Genomic DNA, 16,066 nt, shown 5'->3' with positions numbered 1-16,066 from the left:
TTTGTTGAGCTCTTTTGGGCTCTGTTGAGTTCTTTCAAAATCTGTCAGGCCCTGTCAGGCTCTGTCAAGGTGTGTCAGGCCCTGTTGTGCTCTGTAATATTTTGTTGAGCTCTTTCAGTTTCTGTCATGCTTTGTCAGACTTGTCAGGCCCTGCTATAATTGAGAGTTCACTGTCAGGTGCCATCAGGATTTGTCGGGCCCCGTCGAGCTTTGTCGGGCACCGTCAGGCTTACTTGGGCTCTGTCAATTCCTGTTATGTTCTGACGGGTTCTTTCAAGCTCTGTCAGGCCCTGTCGTGCTCTGTCAGGCCCTGGTGGGCTCTGTCAAGGTTTTTCAAGCTCTGTTGCGCTCTATCGGGTTCTTCCAGGATCTGTCAGGCCCTGTCGGGCTCAGTCAGGATCTGTCATGCTGTGGCGATCTCTCTCAGTTTCTGATAGGCTCTGTCAGGACCTGTTGTGCTCTGTCAGGTCCTAGTGTGCTCTTTCAGGCCCTGTCATGCTCTTTCGGGCTCTGTCAGGCTTTATCTGGCTTTGTGGGGCCTTGTCGAGCTTTGTTGGGCTCTCTTGGGCTTAGTTGGACTCTGTGCATTCCTGTCAGGCTGTTTGGATCTTTCAAGCTCTGCCTGGCCCTGTCAGGCTCTGTCAATCTGTATCAGGCCCTGTCAGGCTCTGTAATGCTTTGCTGAGCTCTTTTAGTCTCTGTTGCACTTCGTCAGCCTCTGTCAGGTCCTCCCGGGCTCTATCATTTGCTATCAGGTGCTGTCAGGATTTGTTGAACCCTGTTGGGCTCTGTCGTACTCTGTGAGGCCCTGTCAGGTTCTGTCAGGATCTGTCGGGATCTGCTGGGCTTTCTCAGGCTTTGTCAGGCTCTGTCGTGATCTCTCAGATCATATCAGTCTATGTCGGGCTATTTTCGGGTATGTAGGGCACTGTTAATCTGTGTCATACCCTGTCAGGGTTTGTCGGGCCTTGTCAAACTCTTTCCAGGTCTTTTAGGCCGTGACGGGCTCTATGAATCTATGTCGAGTTTTCTAGGACATTTTTGGGCTGCGATGGGCTCTATCAAGCTTTGTTGGCTTCTGTCTGACTCTGTGAGGCCTGCTCAGGCTCTGTCCAGTTTTGTTGGGCTCTGTCAGACCCTATCAAGCGTTTTTGGGCAGTGTTGGGCTTTGCTGTGCTTTTTTGATCCCTGTCGGGCTTTGTCAGTCTCCGTCGCGATCTATCAGGCTCTGCTGGGATTTGTCAGGATTTGTAGGGCTCTGTCGGGTTCTGTCAGGCTCTGTTGACCTTTCTCAGGCTCTGTCGGGCTCTGTAGGGCTCTGTTGATCCCTGTCAGGTTTTGTAAGGCTCTCTCTAGGCTTTGTTAGTCTCTGTTTGGCTTTGTCGAGATCTGTCTATCTCTCTCAGGCTCTGCCAGGCTCTGTGTAGTCTGTCAAGCTTCTTTTGGGATCTTTCTTCCCTACAAGGCTCTGTCAGGCTCTGTCAGGCTTTATCAGGTTTGTCGGGCTTTGTTGGGACCTATTAGGCTCTCTCAGGCCTTGTCAGGATTTGTAGGGCTCTGTTGGGTTTTGCCAGGCTCTGTTGGGTATTGTCAAGCTCTGTCAGACTCTATCGGGCACTGTTGCACTCTTTAAAGCTTTGTTGGACCCTGTCAGGCTTTGTCGAGATCTCAAAGGCTCTGTCAAGCTGTGTCAGGTCCTCTCAGCCTCTATAATGCTTTGTTGAGCTCTTTCAGGTTCTGTCGCTCTTTGTCAATCTCTGTAATGTCCTGCCGGGCTCTATCATTTGCTATCAGGTGCTGGTAGGATTTGTCAAACCCTACTGAGGTGCTGGCAGGATTTGTCGAACCCTATTGAGCTGTGTTGGGCTCTGGTGGGCCCTGTCATGCTCTGTCAGGCCCTGATGGGCTCTGTCAAGTTTTGTCGTGCTCTATCAGGTTCTTGCAGGCTCTGTCAGTTCTTGGCGGGCTCTGTTGTTTTCTGTCGTGCTCTGTCAGGTCCTGTCAGGCTCTCTCAGGCTTTGTTGGGCCCTGGCATTCTCTGTCAGGCCCTGTGGAGTTCTGTCGGGCTCTGTCAGGCCAGGTTGGTCTCTGTCGGGCTTTGTCGGGCCCTGTGAGACTGTGTCGGGCTCTGTCAGGCTTTCTCAGGTTCTCTCAGTCTCTGTCATGCCGTGGTGGGCTCTGTCTAGCTTTGTCAAGCTCTGTTGGCCTCTCTTGGGTTTTGTCAGAGCACGACAGAGCCCAATAAAACATGACAGATCCTGACAGAACATGACAGGGTCTGACAGAGCACAACAGTCTCACAGGGCCCGACAAAACCCGACAGAGCCCAACAGAACTCGAAAGGGCCCAACAAATCCAAACAGCACCTGACACCTAACTGTAGAGTGAAAGAGCCAAAAAGCACCCAGTGGAACCTGACAGAGCTTGACAATACCCAACAGAGCCTGACAAAACATGACAGAGCCCTACAAACCCAGACATGGCCTGAAAGAGCCTGATAGACCCCCAGAAATCCTGAAAGAGCCTCACAAAGCCTGAATAAGGGCAAGAATGCCCAAAAAAGCCTAACAAAGCCTAATATGTCCTGACGGAGCCCGATAAAGCCTGAAAAAGCCCAACAGATCTCGACAGATCCTGTCAGAAACCGACAAGGACTCAAAGAGCACGACAGGTCCCAACAAAGCCCAACAGAGCTTAACAAGGCCTGACAATTCCCAATAGAACCCCACAGAGCCCGCCAGGAACTGACAGAGTGTACAAGAGCCACATAGAGCCCGACAAAACCCGAGAGAGCCCAACAGAGCTCGACAAAGCTTGACAGAGCCCACCAGGGCCTGACAGAGCCCGACAGGGCCAGACAGAGGTTGAAAGAGCCCAACATAACCTTGCAGAAATTGACAGTGCCCGACAAAGCTCGAAAAGGCCCAACAGATCCAGATGAAGTGTGACAGTGCTCAAAACAGTATGACAGGGTCTGAAAAAGCCTGATAGGGTCTGACAGAGCCCGTCATGGCCTAAAAGACCTGGACAGAGCTTGAAAATGCATGATAGAGCCCGACAGGGCATGACACAGTTTGACAGTGCCCTACATGCCCCAAAAAAGACCAACAAAGCCTGATATGGCATAACAGAGCACAACAAAACCTGAGAAAGCCCAACAGATCCCGACAGAGTCTGACAGAACCCGACAGGGCCTGACAGAGCATGACAGGGCCCAAGAAATCTCGACAGATGCTGACAGAACCTGAGAGCGCATTACAGAGCACAACAGGGCCCAACAAAGCCCGACAGAGCCCTACAGGGTCTGGCAGATTTAGACAGAACCTGATAGAGCCCGCCAGGGACTGAAAGAGCCTGCAAGACCCTGATAGAGCCTGACGAAAGCCAAGAGACCCCAACAGAGCTCGACAAAGCTATGAGGACTGGGTTAAGGAACAATTAGGCAATCTGAACATCCACAAATGCATGGGCCCAGATGGGATGCACCCACAGGAGCTGAGGGAGCTGACTGACGTCGTTGCTGGACCACTCTCCATCATCTTTACCAAGTCTTGGGAGATGGGAGAGGTGCCTGAGGACTGGAGAAAAGCTAATGTCACTCCAGTCTTCAAAAAGGGCAAGAAGGAAGACCCGGATAATTATAGACTGGTCAGCCTCACCTCCATCCCTGGGAAAATAATGGAATGACTTATTCTTGGTGCCATCTCAAGGCATGTCAAGGATAAGAGGGTTATTAGGGGCAGTCAACATGGCTTCACCAAGGGGAAGTCGTGCTTGACCAACCTCATAGCCTTTTATGAAGATATAACGAGGTGGATAGATGATGGCAGGGCGGTGGATGTGGTCTACCTTGACTTCAGTAAAGCATTTGACACAGTCTCCCACAGCATTCTCATAGCTAAACTGAGGAAGTGTGGTCTGGACAATCGGGTAGTGAGGTGGACTGCGAACTGGATGAAGGGAAGAAGCCAGAGAGTCGTGGTCAATGGAGCAGAGTCCGGTTGGAGGTCTGTATCTAGTGGAGTGCCTCAAGGGTCTGTACTGGGGCCAGTACTGTTCAATATATTCATCAATGACTTGGATGAGGGACTAGAGTGTACTATCAGCAAGTTTGCTGATGACACCAAGCTGGGAGGAGTGGCTGACACACCAGAAGGCTGTGCTGCCATCCAGCATGACCTGGACAGGCTAGAGAGCTGGGAGGGGAAAAAATTAATGAAATATAACAAGGGCAAGTGTAGAGTCTTGCATCTTAGTAGGAACAACCCGAGGTTCCAGTATAAGTTGGGGAATGATCTATTAGAGAGCAGCGCAGGGGAAAGGGACCTGGAGTTCCTGGTGGACAGCAGGATGACCATGAGCCAGCACTGTGCCCTTGTGGCCAAGAAGGCCAATGGCATCCTGGGGTGTATTAGAAAGGGGGTAGTTAGTAGGTCAAGAGAGGTTCTCCTTCCCCTCTACTCTGCCCTGGTGAGACCACATATGGAATATTGTGTCCAGTTCTGGGCCTCTCAGTTCAAGAAGGACAGAGAACTGCTGGAAAGAGTCCAGCATAGGGCAACCAAGATGATTAAGGGAGTGGAGCACCTCCCTTATGAGGAAAGACTGTGGGAGCTGGGTCTCCTTAGTTTGGAGAAGAGGAGACTGAGGGGTGACCTTATTAATGTTTACAAATATACAAAGGGTGAGTGTCACGAGGATGGAGTCAGGCTCTTCTCGGTGACAAACAATGGTAGGACAAGAGGTAATGGTTTTAAGTTGGAACGTAAGAGGTTCCACTTAAACTTGAGAAGAAACTTCTCAGTGAGGGTAACAGAGCACTGGAACAAGCTGCCCAGGGGGTTGTGGAGTCTCCTACTCTGGAGACATTCAAAACCCGCTTGGACATGTTCCTGTGTAGCCTCATTTAGGTGTTCCTGCTCCAGCAGGGGGATTGGACTAGATGATCTTTAGAGGTCCCTTCCAGTCCCTAGCATTCTATGATTCTATGAAAGCTAAACAGAGCCCACCAGGGCTGACAGAGCCCAACACAGCTCAACAGGGTTCGATAAATCCTGACAGCACCTGATAGCGAACAATAAAGCCCAGCAGGACCTGAGAGCAGATGACAAAGTGCAACAGAGACTAAAAGAGCTAAACAAAGAATGACAGAGCCTGACAGGGCCTGACACATCTTGATGGAGCCTTAGAGATCTCAACAAAGTTTGTCAGAGTCTGACAGCACTTGAAAGAGTCCAACAGAACCTGACAGGAATTGACAGAGCCAACGAAGCCCGACAGCGCTTGACAAATGTTGACAAGGACCAACAGAGTCAGATAACGCGTACAGGACCTGCAAGAGCATGACAGGGCCTGACAGAGCCCAAGAGGGCCTGACAGAGCCCAATAGAACTCGACAGGTCCCGACAAATCCCAACACCACCTGACAGCGTACTATAGAGTCCAGCAGGGCCTTACAGAGGCCGACAAACTGCGTAAGAGCCTGAAAGAGCTCAACAAAACATTACAGTGCACAACAGGGCTTGACACAGCTTGACAGAGCCTTACAGATCCTGAGAGAACCTGACAGAGCCCGACAGGGCCCAACGAAGCTTGAAAGAGCCCAAAAGCACCCAATGGAGCCTGACAGAGCTCGAGAATACCCCAACAGGGATCAAAAAATCCTGACAAAGCCCGACAGAATGCAACAGAGTCTGACAAGGCCTTACAGAGCATGACAGGGCTTTACAGAACCTGAAAAAGTCTGGTAGGTCAGAAAGAGCCCAAAAAAGCTCAACAGAGCCTGAGAGAGATGGACAGATCTCGACAAAACCACACAGAGACTGACAGGGCATGAAAAAGCTTGACAAAACCTGACAGGGATTTACAGAGCCTTACAGAGACCGACAGAGCCTGGCAAAGACCAACAGAGCTTGACAGATTGTGACAGAGACCTACAGAGCCCAAAAGGAGCTTACAGAGCCCCACAGGTCCTGACAGAAGCCATCAAAACCTGATAGAATCAAAGAAAGCCCGACAGCAATTCAAAAAAGCCCAACAAAGCCCAACACTGCCTAACAATGCCTGACAGGGCCTGGCAGAGCCCAACAAAACCCGACAGAGCATGAACAGGCCCCACAGAATCAGACAGAGGACGACTAAGCCCGATAGAGCACATCACAGCCCGAAAATGCCACAGAGAACCCGACATAGATAGATAGATAGAGCCCGTCATGGCCTGAAAGACTTGTACAGAGGATTTGTAGGGCTCTGTTAAGTTTTATTGGGCTCTCTTAAGTATTGTAGACCTCTGTCAGATGCCATTGGTGCTTTTGGGCTCTTTCAAGCTTTGTCGGGGCCTGTCGGGCTTTGTAAGGTTCTGTCGGGATCTGTAAGGCTCTGTCAAGATGTGTCAGGCCCTGTCAAGCTCTGTAATGCTTTGTTGAGCTCTTTTAGTCTCTGTTGCGCTTTGTCAGCCTCTGTCAGGCCCTGTTGTGCTCTGTCAGGCTTTGCTGGGTGCTGTAAGATTGTTTTGGGCTCTGTCAGGCGTTCTCAGGTTCTGTTGAGCTCTGTCAAGCTTTGTGACTTACTGAGCCATCTGGATCCTCACGAGTCTATGGGACCAGACGGGACCCATCCTAGGATGATGAGGGAGCTAACAGAAGAGCTCGCCAAGCCGCTCTCCATCATCTTCCAACAGTCCTGGCTCACTGAGGAGGTCCCATACAATTGGAAATTGGCGAATGTTACCCCAATCCACAAAAAGGGCTGCAAAGTTGACCCTGGCAACTACAGGCCTGTCAGCCTGACCTCGGTGCCTGGCAGGGTTATGGAGCAGATCATCCTGAATGCAATCACACAGCACCTTCAGGATGGACAAGGGATCAGACCCAGCCAGCACGGGTTTAGGAGGGGCATGTCCTGTCTGACCAACCTGATCTCCTTTTACGATCAGGTGACCCCCTGGTGGATGAGGGGAAAGCTGTAGATCTGGTCTATCTAGACTTCAACAAAGTCTTTGACACTGTCTCCCATAATATACTCCTGCAAAAGCTGGTAGCCCATGGCTTGGACAAGTGCACTCTCTGCTGGGTTAAGAACTGGCTGGAGGGCTGGGCCCAGACAGTGCTGGTGAATGGGGCTGCATCTAGCTGGCGGCCAGTCACTAGTGGTGTTCCCCAGGGGTCAGTGTTGGGTCCAGTCCTGTTTAACAGCTTTATTGATGATTTAGATGAAGGGATTGAGACCATCATCAGCAAATTTGCTGATGACACCAAGTTGGGAGGGAGTGTCGACCTGCTGGAAGGGATCTGGATAGACTGGAAAAATGGACCGATTCCAATGGGATGAAATTCAACGAGGCCAAGTGCCGGGTCCTGCACTTTGGCCACAACAACCCCCTGCAGCGCTACAGACTGAGCACAGAGTGGCTGGAGAGCAGTCAGGCAGAAAGGGACCTGGGGGTACTAATTGACAGGAAGCTCAACATGAACCAACAGTGTGCCCAGGTGGCCAAGAAGGCCAATGATATCCTGTCCTGTATCAAAAAGAGCATGGTCAGCAGGACAAGGGAAGTGATCCTTCCCCTGTACTCTGCATTGGTGAGGCCACACCTGGAGTATTGTGTTCAGTTCTGGGCCCCTCAGTTCAGGAAAGACATTGAAGTGCTGGAGCGGGTCCAGAGAAGAGCAACAAGACTGGGGAGGGACTTGAACACAAGACCTATGGGGAGAGGCTGAGGGAGCTAGGGTTGTTTAGTCTGGAGAAGAGGAGGCTTAGAGGTGACCTCATCAGTCTCTATAACTACCTGAAGGGAAGTTATAGCCAGGTGGGGATTGGTCTCTTCTCCCAGGCAGTTAGCAATAGGACAAGGGGGCATGGGCTTAAACTCTGTCAGGGGAAATTTAGGCTGGATATTAGAAAGAAATTCTTTCCAGAGAGAGTGGTCAGGCATTGCAATGGCCTACCCAGAGAGATGGTGGACTCACCATCTCTGGAGGTTTTTAAACTGAGATTGGACATGGCACTTAGTGCCATAATCTAGTAAATGGACCGGAGTTGGACCAAGGGTTGGACTTGATGATCTCTGAGGTCTTTTCCAACCCAGTCAATTCTTTGATTCTGTGTATTAATCTGTTGGGCTCTATCATGCCCTGGTAGACTCTCTCAGTTTCAGGTAGGCCCAAAGGATCCTGACAGAACCTGACAGGGCCTGACAGAGCACAATAGGGGCTGAGAGAGCTGGACACAGCCTGACAGAGCCCACCAGAGATCGACAAAGCTTGACAGAGCCCACCAGGGCCTGACAGAGACTGACACAGCTCAACAGGGTTCGACAAATCCTGACAGCACTTGATAGCAAACGATAGAGCCCAACAGGGCCTGACAGAGGTTGACAAAGCGTGACAGAGCCTGAAAGAGCTCAGCAACACATTACAGAGCATGACAGGGCCTGACACAGCTTGAGAGAGCCTTACAGATCCTGACAGAAGCTGACAGAGACTGATAGAGTCCAACAAAGCTTGAAAGAGCCCAAAAGCACCCAAGGGAGCCTGACAGAGCTCAAAAATACCCAACGGAGCCGGACAAAACCTAACAAAGCACTACAAATCTTGACATGGCCTGACAGAGCCTGATAGACCCTGAGAAAACCCGACAGAGCACCACAAAGCCTGACTAAGGGCAAGAAAGCCTGACAAAGTCTGACAGAACTCAGTGGAGCCTGACAGAGATTGACAGAGCCCGAGAGAGACCGACAGATCTCAACAAAGCCACAGAGAGACCAACACGGCCTGAAAGAGCCTGGCAAAACCTGGCAGGGATTGACAGAGCCCTACAGAGTCTGACAGCCTGAGAAAGGCCAACAGAGCCTGACAGAACCCGACAGAGCCCTACAAAATCCTGACATTGCCTGACAGAGACTGATTGAACCCAAGAAAGCCCAGCAGAGCCTGACGGAGCCCGACAAAACCTGACAGAGCCCAACAGAGCTCAACAAAGCATGACAGAGCCCACCAGGCCTTGACAGAGTACGACAAGGCCTGTCAGATCCCAACACAGCTCAACGGGGTTTGACAAATCCTGACAGTGCCTGACAGTGAATGATAGAGCTCAGCAGGACCTGACAGAGGCTGAAAAACTGCAACAGAGACTAAAAGAGCTCAAGAAAGCATTGCAGAGCCTGACAGGGCCTGACACGGCTTGACAGAGCCTTACAGAACCCAACAGAGCCCAATAGGGCCAGACAGAACTTGAAAGTTCCCAACAGAACCTGACAGCAACTGACAGAGCCCAACGAAGCCTGACAGTGCCCGATAAAGCTGCAAAGACCCAACGGAGCTAGATAAAGTATGACAAAACCTGAAAGAGCATGACAGGGTCTGAAAGAGCCTACCAGAAACAAAGATAGCCCGCAGGGGTATGACACAACCTGACAGACTTTGACAAAGCTTGACAGAGCCAAACAGAACCTGAGAAAGCCTGACGGAGCCAGACACAGTCTCATGCAGCTCAACAGAGCCCAACAGAACCTGACTGTGCTGGACGGAACTCGACGGGGTCTGACAACTCCTGACAGCACTTGACAATGAACTATAGACTCCAGCAGGGCCTGACAAACCTGAGAAAGGACAATAGAGCCTGAAAAAGCTCAACCAAAAATTACAGAGCATGACACGGTCTGTCACAGTTTGACAAAGCCTTACAGATCCTGACAGAACCCAACAGGGTCTGACAGAGTATGACAGGGCCCAAAAAAGCCCCACAGAGCCCGACAGGGCATGACAGATTTTGACAGATCTCGACAGAGCCCAACAGATGATCGACAAAGCTTTACAGAACCTGCCAGGGAATGACAGAGCCTGACAGATTCGTCAAAGCTTGACAGAGACCAACAGAACCGGAGAAAGCCTGACAGAGCCTGACACAGTCTCACAGGGCCTGACAAAGCCCAACAGAGACCAACAGGGCCTGATAGAGCCCGACAGAACTCCACAGGGCCAGACAAATCTTGACAGTACCTTACAACGAACTATAGAGTACAGTAGGGCCTGACAAAGCCCAACAGAGACCAACAGGGCCTGATAGAGCCCGACAGAACTCCACAGGGCCAGACAAATCTTGACAGTACCTTACAACGAACTATAGAGTACAGTAGGGCCTGACAAAGCCCAACAGAGACCAACAGGGCCTGATAGAGCCCGACAGAACTCCACAGGGCCAGACAAATCTTGACAGTACCTTACAACGAACTATAGAGTACAGTAGGGCCTGACAAAGCCCAACAGAGACCAACAGGGCCTGATAGAGCCCGACAGAACTCCACAGGGCCAGACAAATCTTGACAGTACCTTACAACGAACTATAGAGTCCAGTAGGGCCTGACAGAGGCCGACAAAACGTGACAGAGCCTGAAGGAGCTCAACAAAGCACTGCAGAGCATGACAGGGCCTGACACAGCTTGACAGAGCCTTACAGATATGGACAGAACGTGACACAGCACGAGCAGGCCCAACAGAGTCAAACTTTGTTAGGCCCTGGCATACTCTATCAGTCCCTGGTGTGTTCTGTCAAGTTCTGTCATGCTCTGTCAGGTCCTGTCGGGCTCTCTCAGGCTTTGTTGGGCCCTGGCATGCTCTGTCAGGCCCTGTTGGGTTCTCTCCAGGATCTATCAGGTCGTGTTCATTTTCTCAGGATTTGTCGGGCACTGTCATGATCTGTCGGGCCATATCAGGCTTTGTCAGGCTTTTTTGGGGTGTGTAGGACACTGCCAATCTGTGTCATGATTTGTCAGGCTCTGTCCAGCTCCTTTGGGCTCTTTCTGCCCTACCAGGCTTCTTCAGGCTCTGTAAAGCCCTGTCAGGCTTTGTCAGACCTTTTTCAGGCTTTCTTGCCATTATTCAGGCCCTGTCGTGCTCTGTAATTTTTTGTTGAACTCTTTCAGGCTCCGTCATGCTTTGTCAGCCTCATCAGGCCCTTCTAGAATCTATAGTTTGCTGTCAGATGCTGTGGGGATTTGTCGAGACCTGTCAAGTTCTGTTGGGCTGTGTCAGGCCCTGTTTGACTCTGTCGGGCTTTGTTGGGCCCTGTGAGACTGCGTCGGGTTCTTTCAGGCTGTCTCAGGTTCTGTTGGGTTCTGTCAAGCTTTGTCGAAGTCTGTCAAGCTCTGTCAGGCTCTGTCATGCCCTGGTGGCCTCACTCAGTTTCTTTTAGTTTCTGTCAGGCCCTATCAGGCTCTTTCAGGCCCTGTCATGCTCTTTTGGGCTCTGTAAATTCCTGTCAGGTTCTGTTGGGTTCTTTCAAGCTCTGTCTGGCCCTGTCGGGCTCTGTCAAGATCTGTATAGGTCTGTCAAGCTGTGTCAGGTTTTGTCAGGCTTTTTCAGGCTTTTTCTGGCCCTGTCGGTCTCTGTGTGGCTTTGTTGAGATCTGTCGGTCTGTCTCGGGCTCTGTCAGGTGCTGTCAGTCTCTGTCAAGCTCCTTTGGGTTCTTTATGCCTTACCAGGTTCTGTCAGGCTCTGTCAGGCTTTCTTGCCCTTATTGAGGATTTGTCAGGCTCTGTCGGGTTTTGTCGGGCTCTGTTGGGTATCGTCAAGCTCTTTCAGGCTCCATTGGGTGCTGTTGGGCTCTTTCAAGCTTTGTTGGGCTCTCTCGGTCTCTGTCAAGTTCTATCAGGATCTGTAAGGCTCTCTCAAGCTGTGTCAGCTTCTGTTCTGCTCTGTAAAGCTTTTTTGAGCTCCTTCAGGCTCTCTCGCACTTTGTCCGCCTCTGTCAGGCCCTGCTGGACTCTATAGTTTGCTGATATGTGCTCTCAGGATTTGTCGGGTGCGAGGGCGAAAAATCATGGACTCCCCACAATCCAATATGAATTCAAGCAAAGCCATTTATTACAGAGACAAGCCTCCTTATATATGCAGTTATTTCTTGATCACACATTCACGTTCCAAACACGCATTGGCTGATCGGATATTGTCCATGTTCAGGTCTTGTTATTATAGAATTACCTCACTCTCATAACAGGTGTTGTTTTTCAGCCTTCGCGCCAGCCTTGGAGTTGCTTTGTCTAGTTCAGAAATAAATCTCTATCTAACAGAAACCCATCCACAAAACAACCTTAAGAAAATCCCTTAAATCTCTCACAGTCGGGCCCTGTTGAGTTCTGTCGGCTTCTGTCAGAACCTGTGAGACTGTGTCGGGCTCACTCAAAGTTTCTCAGATTCTGCTGGGTTCTGTCAAGCTTTGTCAAAGTCTGTTGGGCTCTGTCATGGCCTGTCTGGCTCTGTCGAGATCTGCAAGGCACTGTAAAGCTGTGTCAGGCTCTGTAATGCTTTGTTGAGCTCTTTTAGTCTCTGTCGCATTTTGTTAGCCTCTATCAGGTCCTGCTGGGCTCTATCATTTGCTATCAGGTGCTGTCAGGATTTGTCAAAACCTGATCAGCTCTGGTGGGCCCTGATGTTCTCTGTCAGGCCCTGGTGGGCTCTGTCAAGCTTTGTCGACCTCTGTTGGTCTCTGTCAAGTTTTGTCAGTCTCTGTCAGTCTTTATCAGTCTCTGGCAGACTCTGTCGGGTTCTGTCGCACTCTATCAGGCCCTGTCGAGTTCTGTTGGGCTCTTTTAGGCCCTGTTGGGATTTGTCAGGCTTTGTCAAGCCCTGTGAGACTGTGTCGGGATCTGTCAGGCTTTCTCAGGTTCTGTCAGGTTCTGGTGGGCTCTGTCAAGTTTGTCGAAGTCTGTCAGGCTCTGTCATGCCCTGGTGGGCTATGTCAAGCTTTTTCAGACTCTGTTGGGATCTTTCAGATTTTGTCAGGCTCTCTTGGGTTTTGTCAAGTTCTGTGTGGTTCTTATGCACTCTGTCAGTTCCTGGCGAGCTCTGTCAGTTTCTGTCAAGATTTCTCAGAATCTCTTGGGCTTTCTCAGGCTTTGCCAAGCTCTGTCAAGATCTGTCAGGCCATATCAGGCTTTGTCAGGCTTTTATGGGGCATGTAGGGCACTGTCAATCTGTATCATGCCCTGTCAGGCTCTGTCGGGCCTTGTCAAGCTCTGTTCATGTCTTTTAGGCCGTGACGGGCTCTGTCTATCTATGTCGGGCTCTCTAGCCCATTTTTGGGCTGTGATCATCTCTATTTGGCTTAGTCAGCTTCTGTCTGACTCTGTGGGGTCTGCTCGGGCTCTGTTGGGTTTCGTTGGGCTCCGTCAGGCCCTGTCAAACGTTGCTGGGCAATGTTGGGATTTATTTTTCTTTTTTGATTTCTGTCAGGCTTTGTCGGTCTCTGTTGGGCTTTGACGGCTTCTGTCAAAACCTGTGGGGCTCTGTAAGCTCATTTCGGACTCTGTAGGCCTTTGTCACAATCTGTCAGGCACTGCTGGGTTTGTCAGGCTCTGTCAGGCTCTGTAGGGCTCTGTCAATCCCTGTCAGGTTTTCTCAGGCCCTTTCAGGGCCTGTTGGGCTCTGTCCTTCTCTCTCGGGCTCTGTCAGACTCTGTCAAGCTTTTTGGGACTCTTTCTGCCCTACCAGGCTTTTTCAGGCTTTGTAAAGACCTGTCATGCTCTGTCAGGCCTTGTCAGGCTCTGTCAGGTTCTGTCGGGATCTGTAAGGCTCTGTCAAGCTGTGTCACAACCTGTCGGTTTCTGTGTGGCTTTGTCTACATCTGTAGGTCTCTTTTTGGCTTTGTTAGGCTGTGTTGTGCTCTGTCAAGCTCTTTTGAGATCTTTCTGCCTTACTAGGCTTTTTCAGCCTCTGTAAAACCCTGTCATGCTTTGTCAGGTTTGTCAGGCTCCTTCAGGCCCTGTCGGTCTCTGTGTGGCTTTGTCGAGATCTGTCGGTCTCTGTCAAGCTCCTTTAGGTTCAATAAAACTTGACAGCGCCTGATAGCAAATGATAGAGCCCGGTAAGACATAATAGAGGATGACAAAGTACGAGAGAGACTAAAAGAGCTCAACAAAACATTACAGAACCTGACAGGGCCTGACACAGCTTGACAGAGCCTTACAGATTCCGACAGAACCTTACAGAGGCCAACAGGGCCCAACAAAGCTTGAAAGAGTCCAAAAGCACCCAGTGGAGTCTGACAGAGCCTGACAATACCCAACAGAGCCTGATAAAACCCAACAGAGCCCTACAAATCCTCAAATGGCCTGACAGAACCTGATAGACCCTGACAGGGCCTGACAGAGTATGACAGACCCCAACAGAACAGAGCTTGACAAAACTTGACATAGCCCAACATGGCCTGACTGAACATGACAGCGCCTGCCAGAGCCCAACACAGCTCAACAGCATTCGACAAATCCTGACAGCGCCTGTCACGTTTTGTCGGCCTCTGTCAGGCCCTACTGAGGCGCGTAAATGACCTTACAACCCTTCAGATTGTTAAGAAGGTATGTATTTGCTTATTTATTTACAGCACCGGACACACGGGGAATCATTTCACCTAATACGTGTGTAAAATTACAGTAGCTGTGAGCTTGGTTAAATGCAGTAAAGTGTTACATATTCATGAAAGTTTTAGGAATGCCTATACATATTCATAACCTGTCCCCGAGAAGGCGGTTCTTATTACAGTGAGTTCTGGGACACCATTTCCATAGTCTTCACCTCCGGCTCCTCCTGGTTGCAGCTGCTCAGTGATCGTGAACCCGGGTCCTCTTCTCTGTAAACGGTCACCTTTGGTCCAGTGTGATGAGTTGGTTAGGTCTCAAACTGCTGAGTTGGTTAAAACTAGTGAACCTCCTGTCCTGTGCCCAAGTTTCTTGTTATCTAGTTCACCCAAGGATGCACCAAGGATGCACCCAAGGATTATTGTCTTTGCAAGGTGTCAGCGAACTCCTGTTTCTCATACAATAAGTTACACAGAGTTAAGCAAGGCTAAGCAATAGGGATGCGCATTAAAGGGTTAGCTTTCTAAGAGTTAGCCTTTAAAGTATAGTGTCAGCTCTTTAAGTGTTAATTAGTTAATTGTTAATTCCCTGTATCTTTTCCCCACTTTTCTAATAGGTTAGTAAATTATTTTACTAATGAGATGATTCTTTATCTATGTTTTCTCTGGCCACAGGTAAGAAGGCTACTTCTACCTGAGAAAACCCATCTCTATCCTTAAACAGATTTTTAATGTTAATGCCAAAGTCAGGCTCCCAGTGTTTGTCCGCTGCGCTGCTGAGCAATTTTGGGGCAGCTGACAACCATATGACTGGTGCTCCGGCAGCAACGACATCTTCTGGACTGCCATGGGAGCTTGCATTCTTTGGCGTGGTGACCCCGCTGACTGCAACTGTAGCATTTGTCTTCTCTTTTGGCTTTTGTTTTGTTGAGGTAGTAAGTGTCACCCGGGTCGGTCACCCAGAAGGACCAAAAGGACCAAAACATGTCAAGGTGGACATAACCTAATTTTTTGATAGAATTTCATAAAGGTTTTGTTTAATTACTACCAACTTAAAACTCCATTCTGCAGAAGTGGACAATGTGATATATATAGTCAGATTGGTTTGATTCTAAAGAACCAATTTAAAGCGTCCCCCTACAGTTTTATTCAGATCTTGCCCATGTCAATTTTCATCCCACCTGTGTGCTAAGGTTATGATTATAAGTGTCACGGTTTAAGGTAAGGTGGCAATAAACCGTGACAGACGCTCCCTGTTAGCCACTTTACCTCCCACCACCCCTTCCTTTAGATTGGAAAGATGATAAGAAAGATAAGGGGAAAGGAAGAGACACTTAGACTTCAGGTTGGAGAGTTTTAAAGGGTTTACTAATGCTACTAATAAATACAGAATATACATACAAAATATACAAAACCAATCTCAAGTTGGTGTCACTCCAGCAGCAGGAGGTGGATGTGCGGAGCTGGCGGATCCAGGAGGTGCAGCTCAGGCCCCCGGAAGTCATGGACGGGACTTCACAGCAAACTCGAACCTGGTTGCAGGGATGCAGGGCCTGAGGCTTGTAGATCACAGGCAAACAGAGAGGGTCCTCTCTAGATGCTGGCCATGGTTGAAGAGAGCGTGACCCTCGTGATCACCCTCTTATATAGGGGGCATGACGATTATGGGATGGAATACTTCCGTTGATCCTCAGCTGGTCAGTTCTAGTCACCTGTT

The sequence above is a fragment of the Patagioenas fasciata genome, chromosome W, assembly GCF_037038585.1.
Source record: "Patagioenas fasciata isolate bPatFas1 chromosome W, bPatFas1.hap1, whole genome shotgun sequence".
Lineage (NCBI taxonomy): Eukaryota > Metazoa > Chordata > Aves > Columbiformes > Columbidae > Patagioenas > Patagioenas fasciata.
This window is presented reverse-complemented; position numbering follows the sequence as displayed.